Here is a 7,808-nt window from a genome sequence, read left to right as displayed (position 1 = left end):
CTGTGGGATCCAGTTTGGCTTCCCCCAGTGAGGGGAGAGGTCAGAGGGAAGCCTAGGAGAGGTGATTAGGGTTTTTTCATCTTCAGCTGAAATATCCCATGACTTTGCTGTGATGTATGGGCACCCAGGAGGAACTCAATTCCTGTCAGTGCTCTGGGGAAAATCTTGCTGGACTGTCTTTTTGTTTTTCAAAGCAAGCATGCACTTTTTGTTGCTTCGTTGATGGTTAGAGTTTTAAAACATTTATTTAAGGCCTTATTTTTTTCTTTATACTTGAACCTCTTACCAGTAAAACAGATGGGTCTGTGGACAAAAGCCAAATGTATTTTCAACCTGAAGGAGGAAGGAAGACTGGTGGTGCCTGAACAGTGATTATTCTAGATTCAGAAACATAAATCTGTGGCGTCAAACTGGTGCTGACGCTTCCTTCTAGCAATGGTTGTCAGATCAAGAGGAACTCTATTAATACTTTGTGTCCTAGTAGATTAAGAGGTTTTTTCCCCTCTCCAGAACAGAAAGTTGTCAAGACTTAATCTGTATTGCATTGAGTCCTACATAGATGAATTTGCCCATGAAAACACTGAAATGTTTTGCTTTGAGGCCTTTCTTCTCTTTCTGCCTTACTCCCCCCACACAGGCATCCTACAGAAACTTGTACATCTTCTGACACAACCCCTAGTGCAGCTTCAGTGGTTGAAGGGGTGTGGATTTGTTTGGGAACATATAATCAGATTCCAAAGTCACACTGGCTTCAGACCAAAAATGTTGTTACTGGATGAAGGTTCTTATTATCTTCATTAATAGGAGGAATAACTAATGGGTTCAAAAAATTGAGATGCCAGGTGAAACTGTCTAAAACCAGGATAACAACATTCACTCACACATCATGACATAATAAGAAGTTTGATATGGGTCTGGAAAAAAACCCAACACTGTTGCATCTTGTAGCAGAACATTTATGAACAATCTCACTGTTATTATTTTTTCCATGGGATGCTACTGCAATTACTTTCTTTCCTTCCACCTGGTAAAAGTCAAAAGGATGTCTTTGTTGGAAATCCTGTTCATTACTGCCAGCCAAATTCTCTCTCCAAACTTTAGTTCATAGAGCAACTATGATTCTTTCCATAAGCAGAGAAAAGTTTATTTTGTTGTGAAACAGTAGAAAGAGAAGTTGGGCCCTGTGGTGTGTCCTTGATACTTACCACAGCCCACATCCAACTGTGCTCAATGCATCCTCTGGACAAGTACACGCAGGTGTTCCAACTGTACCTGCCCAGGACTCATTTCCAGGTGTAAATATCAAAAGCAAAGTGACCAGAGTGAATGTTAAATATGAAGTAATATTGTTGCTACATCTTTTTAGAGACAAAGGCATATTCAGCAAAGTTAATGAGAATAAAGTGATTCTGCTAGATTATTTAAGTGCAAATTGGATTTACTCGAAGGCTATGTAGAGGATGATTGTGGATTTTGTATTTAGCTATGTTTGTTTCATTGAAACTTTGTCGTTGATGTCACAGTTGCTCCTCACTTTGATGCTATATCAGGACAGAATAGCCAGCAGAGGGAGCAAAACCTTTTTTAACAATGAGCTGTTGGCGAGAACTCCGTGACCCTATAGGGGGATCAGGAAGGAACTTTCTCTGTGCTACTTTCTTTTCCTCAGGAATGGAAGACGAGGTAAGAGAGAAAGGTTTGCAGACCATGTTAAAATAAATAGTGTTGTCTGTTACTTTCAAACTTGAATTTAAAGCAGACCATGTTAAAAAAATTTGGAAATTCAGCCCCATAAATAAAGTGCTATCTCACTGCGGAGGGAGGAGGAGGAAGGAAACAAAACAAAAACTACGAACCAAAATGTGCAAAAAAATTAAGAATCAGTTGCTATTTTTTTTCTATTTGTTCGTGTTTTCAATGCCAAAACCATTTTCATCTAATGGCTGGGATCATTATGAAATGTATCCTGTGGTTTTGGCCACTTACACAAAGTTTTGTCACAGAGGGCTCTGTCATGACAATTTGCTGTTAATTGCTATGTAAAAGGGCCAACCATTGTAATTTCAGCACAGTCTTATTCATAGATCACCATCAGTTACCGTGGAGAATCCCAAACACTTTGAGAAAAACGTCAAATTAAAAAATGAAGGAGAAAATACTGGGGTTTTTGATGCCACTTCTCCCCTGCTTTTTAAATTTTTTAAGTCTTCCACCTGTAGTCCTTTGGGATTGCATGTATATGATTAAGGTCCTGTATATTAAGATGACAACAATTTCAGATCTGGCTAGTCTCTGCCCTAAGCCTGTCTTATCATCTCCAGAACAGCTGCAGATTTTTGTGCTGAGAGACTGGACCAAACACATTGAAGAGGGCATTTGGTATGCCTTCAAAGGGGTAGGCACACTCATCCCCAGCCCAGAAAGCTGGAGAGGAGGGAAGGGGCAGAAACATCTCAAAGAAGGAGAGGGTCTGCTGACGTGAATCAGGATTTAATGAGCTGACCACCTGCTCCTGAAATCCTCATCTGTAAGGTATTTGAGCCGATGAACTCAGACATGATACCTACAGGCTTTTCAGCTAATCTTGTTGTCTGACAGCGAAGTCAAAAAGAATGTGACCTCAGGAATGGAGAAGATACCTACTTGATATCCTGGCAGAGCATGTTAGTAAACATTTTAGCATCAGCAGGGCCTGCTGAGCAGTCTGTAGGTTAGGGGGCACATAAGGTTACTTAGCTCTAACATTAATTCTGTTTTGTAGACTCCTAAATTTCAGGTTTTGGATTCACTTGAATCCTCAGTCTTAGCTGGTGATATGCAGTGTAAGGGCAGAGAGGGAGGTGTGTACCACAACAACATCTGCAGACTTGTGCATGCAAGTACAAGACTAACTTTTGGAAACAAAGAGGAAAAAGCCACAAGAATTGTTTCCCCACTGCTTTGCTTAAACCTTTCTGTATCTGTCTTACTTTGAATGCGCCAAAAGTGAATGGCTCTGCATCCAAGACAACTGTGTGCCACAGGGCCCCCTCTGCCCTGTTATCAGCAGTGCTTATCATTCTTATGCAACATTCAAATAACTTAAGCTCCAGCTTAAATTGAATAGCTGTTGTACTAATGGAGCAATAAATTAAGCCATGCTATAGAATATTCCTGGGGCTTAAACCATGCTATAAAAGATTCCAGGGCTTCTTTGTCCCAACAGGAGATGTGTTGCTTCATGCTTGCAGAGGGATTCCCCTGAGGGCCTTCTGCCCACTGTTTTCTTGGTAAAACCCATTGCTGTGGAAAGCCTGACTCCATCTGCTCCTTTCTCCTGAGGAAAATGTTTCTTTTAAGGTCAGGAGAAATGTGAAGTCTTTATAAGGATGGCTGTAATGCAGCATTCAGAGCAAAGCTTGTGGGTTTTTTTCCCCACAGTGTGCCTCTGCAAAGAAGTTTAGGCATAATTTCCCTTGTTCAGGAACATTAGTCCTTGTTATTTTTCTTCTTACTCAAACTTAACAAATTGAGCTGGAAATATATCCATTGTCTGATTGAATGGGAGCATTAGCAGTATGATTTCCTTCCAGAGGCTGATGGCTTTGATCCATTCTTGAATTCTGTGTGTTGCAGTGTCAGCAAGCTTTCTTTGTCTATGATTTCTGACTATCATTTGCATTTGCATCTTCACCTGCTCTTGTGTTGTTCTCTATTCAAGAGCACACATACAGGTGTGCCACCAATGTGTAACTTTGTCTATTTCTTCCAAGTTAGGAACACAAAGCAATCTGAGAGTAAAAGAGGAAGAGACCTCCAAGGTGAGTGAGGAAAAGAAGTTGACTTTTCAGCTACCCCCAGACACCTGTGACTATGAGCAATCCCATTTATGTGCCCAAGTAGAGATTTTCAGAGCCTCACAGTCTGCTCTGTAGCCTAACATTACACAGAAACCTCTCAAGCTCCATTTTAGAGAATGGTTCATTATTCTGCCTTTGTTGCTATGTAAAAATCTCATGGCTCAGCAGGCTGGACAAATTATTATAGTCTTCTGTCTAAACCTATTTTGGCAACTTTATACCTATTAGTTCTTGTAGAAATGTACTTATTTTGATTAATTCTTTAATTCCTTACTATTCCTTCTCACTCCCTGTTATAACTAGCAATCATATGCCCCTTTGCCTTTCTCTGACTAGGTTAGCCAAGATTTTTAGTTTTCTTATGTAAAAAAAAAAGAGTTCTTTTTTTCTCTGATTGTACTAGAAGACTTTCATTGCACCTCTTCTGGTAACAGACTCCTCTTTCTGAGTTTGAATGATCAAGGAAATGTGCAATTTTTAAGGTTTTATTAGTTCTCTGTACAATCGTGTTCACCATTTCTGCTGGAAAGCTCTCTCATGATCACATTTCATGCATTTCCTTAAAACAATGTACATAGTTTTTGTATTAGAAATTATCATTAGAGCTCTTCCTACTCTGCATATGATCATTTGGTGCAGAACAGTTGCCCTAGGCATATCCAGTATCAGATTAAAACAAGTTAGAGACCCTATTGGTCACATGTGTTTTTCCCTTAATGATTTCCCTACCATGCCTTCTGAGTGAAGAGTTTCAGGGGAGGGGAATCAAGTAAATAAAAGCTATGTCACAGCACATGCACACTAGAGAGTTAAGTTAAATCCTACATTTTTGATTGTTGTGTTTTGGAGACACAACATATTTCTTTCAGCATCATGTAGAGTACTGCAGGCTAAGGCAGTGCTGTGCAAATGCTGGCATGTAGTTGGAACACTTGCTTTACTTGTGAAGGATGAGCCTATTTACAAAATTAGGCAGATCTTCCCAATGGATGTCAATGGGAGCTTTAATACTCACTGCCATACCTTTAAACACCACTCTCTGATGGATGTCACTCATTTTGTCAGTCCCGTTCAAACACTTTGGTACTGAAATCTCAGTTTGACCATGATGGGTTCGTGGAAGACTAAATCTGTTGGTAGAGAAGGGAAGAAATTCTGCATGCAAGGAAGAAAAAAACTTTCACTCTCATCAAAATGAAAGGTGTTTTGGCTTTTTTTATTATTTTTCTTGGCTTATCTATTACAGTCACTTTAAAAGGAAGGTCATTCATACTGCTGAAGGGCACTCAGTGGTTAAAGAAGTCTTGAAACTGCTGAGAAGGACTTGGAGTTGTTGGTGGATGAGAGGCTGGACAGGAGCTGGCACTGACAGCACAGAAAGCCAAATTTATCCTGGGCTGCATCAAAAGCAGCATGGCCAGCTTTGCCACCTGCATCCAGCTCTGGGGTTCCCAGCCTAGAATGAGCTTTGGCCTATCGGAATGAGTCTGGAATTGGGTTACCAAGACAATTAGAGGGGTGGAAAGCTCTCTCCTATGAGGAAAGGGTGAGGGAATTTGGTTTGTTCTGCCTGGAAAATAAAAAGTCTAGGGGGTGGTCTAATTGCAGCCTTCCAGCACCTGAAGGGAGCCTACAGGAAAGATGAAGAGGGACTTTTACAATGGCAGGTGGGGACAGGAGAAGGGAGAATGTATTCAAACTGAGAGTAGGTTTAGATCACATATTACAGAATAGGCTGGGGGAGGTTAGAAATACATCATTAAGGTCCTTTTCAATTCAAGCCATGTTATGAGTCTATTAAAATCTGCTCCTTAACAAGGTGAGGCCTTTCAAACACCTTTTCAACTTTGAGACAGATATGCAGAGGACAGAAGTAAAGCCCTCCTTTTCTTATTTTTCATTGCTAGTGTGCACCCTAATTGATAGCACAGCAATCCCTGGGGTGAGCTCCTCCACTTCTGCATGTTTGTTAAGCTCAGCTGATGCCAATGAAACAGTGGTGATCCACATGAGCTGAGGACGTGGCCTCTGGAGTTCAGAGGAGCTACTGCAGAATATCAGGCCGAAAAGTGATTTCTGAAGGATTTTCAGTTAAGCTAATGCCTAAAACAAATAAAGAGGAGGTTTCTTTATGTGTTTAAATGCTTTTGTTTGAGATACTCAGTAAGCAGTGTGTTTCTTGACATAAACAGAAATGTACAAAAATAACAGGTGAGTGTTTACCAATTCTATTTACTTTTTATAGCAGAGTAGACATATTGCCTATGCTAATTTATGGGTTTGGCTGATGTGATCCAGAGAAGAGAAAAATGTTTTAATAGAAGTAAAGTATAATTTAAGCTTTATTACAGATCTCAAGTTTATTGAAATGTGACACAAGAAGCTTTTTGGGATGTTAACCATGTATCCACAAAGCATGAAATAAAGCCAGGAACGAAATAAGGGTATTTTCAGTCTTCTTTCAAAAGACTAATGGCTTCTTTCATCAATCATGGTTAAATTTAGGATATCTATTTGGATAAATACATTTGAAATGGTGGCTGGTTATTTCTTTTCTTTGTTGTTGTGTTTGGGTGTCTTTTTTTCTGTTCATAAACAAAACTTTTTTGTTAATGTATTTTCTTTCTTTGAGATACAGAAAACCTACTGACTGTTAAAGCAGGGGATGACGCTTTTAGTTTAACCCACAGTTTTAACTGCAGCTAGCCATGAAACTTAGTTCTGGATTTGGATCCCAGATTCCATGATTACTTACAGAGATTTTTTTCTAATTAATGTTTACAAGTGTTCTATAGTTTAGCAAACCTAGTAAGTATAATGTAAAGAATGGGTTATATTTTTGCAGTCTCTTAGCATGTTAGAATGTCTGTCCTGCTTGTTATCATTGGAACAATTAAGAAGGATATTCTGGCAATGAGTTAATTTATCTGGAATGTAAAATGATCTTTTTGTTTTTCAATTTCAGAGGAAGGAACCGGGCTTTATACCTAATCTCAAAAAACATGTCTGAACTGCTGATCCCAAGGCATGCTGTGATTGTATGAGCTGGTTTAATTGGATATGCGGATCCGAGTTCACTCCTTGCATGCACACAGCTATTTGGAAAGGGAGCTTGTTAATGAAAGTAGAAGAAAAACTTGAAGGAAAAAGCACGTTTGGCATTTAACTAGCAAAAGATTTGCTTTCTTCATTAAAGTCATTATAACTGAGCTCAAGAATTGCACATGCACAAGGGAATTATTTGAATTAAGTTAATAAAGTTGTACTTTATTAGGTGTGAGGGGCCTGATTATTCCATTAGTAGCGCAACACAGCCTGAGCTCAGATCTGTGGACTGCAGCAAGCAGGTTATAAGGACGAAGCTGTGAAGCTCCTGTCCTGTGCACCTCTTCACCTGGGTAAGAGGAAGGCTTTTGTTTCTGTTTTCATGAAATGGGACAAAATAAATTGGTGCTGTGATGGCTAAACCAGTAATCAATAGAGTTTGTTCTCAGGAAATTTAGAGGAAAGCCATTCAATTACTTGGTAGAAACTCTACATGTACCTCAGCTGTCTCTGAACATGTCAAGCCTGGCGAATATACAGCAGGGTTTGGACATGTTCTTTTCAGTGCAATTGGCTTTTGTTTGTTTACTTCTTTTTTATTCAGTTCTTGAAGCAAGATTCAAAAAATAGTACTATCTATATCTCTGCAGAGCACAGTGGGTGCTGGTAATAAGCTGCTTTCAAGCATAGAGTGTTATCTGTAAGGTGAAATGCTAAAGAGTACCACCTACTTGTTATGTAAATATCCTGCTGAAAGGTCAAGTGAATGCTTTTTTTTGGTCTGGGAAATGCTCTTAAAATTTTGCCAGTTTGGGTTAAACAGATTTGATCAGCCTTGAAGCCTGGTAAACTTTAGTATCACACAACAGTGAAGAAATTACCTGAAGTGTTGTTGAGTCTGAATGATGAAACTAGAATTCTCCA

The 7,808-nt window shown here is 39.4% G+C and overlaps 1 long non-coding RNA gene across 1 annotated transcript; it reads left to right on the top strand.

Moving 5' to 3' along the window:
- Positions 1 to 1,637: 1,637 nt before the first annotated feature.
- Positions 1,638 to 7,049, top strand: LOC121337702. The gene is made up of 3 exons (XR_005952932.1): positions 1,638 to 1,683; positions 3,753 to 3,800; positions 6,805 to 7,049. It is a non-coding gene; the product is annotated as an uncharacterized LOC121337702 (long non-coding RNA).
- The last annotated feature ends 759 nt before the right edge of the window (positions 7,050 to 7,808 follow it).

This window comes from Onychostruthus taczanowskii, unplaced genomic scaffold, assembly GCF_017590055.1.
Source record: "Onychostruthus taczanowskii isolate IOZ18803 unplaced genomic scaffold, ASM1759005v1 scaffold28, whole genome shotgun sequence".
Taxonomy (NCBI): Eukaryota; Metazoa; Chordata; class Aves; order Passeriformes; family Passeridae; genus Onychostruthus; species Onychostruthus taczanowskii.
Note: the sequence above shows the minus strand (reverse complement) of the source record. Positions and strands in the feature narration are given on the sequence as shown.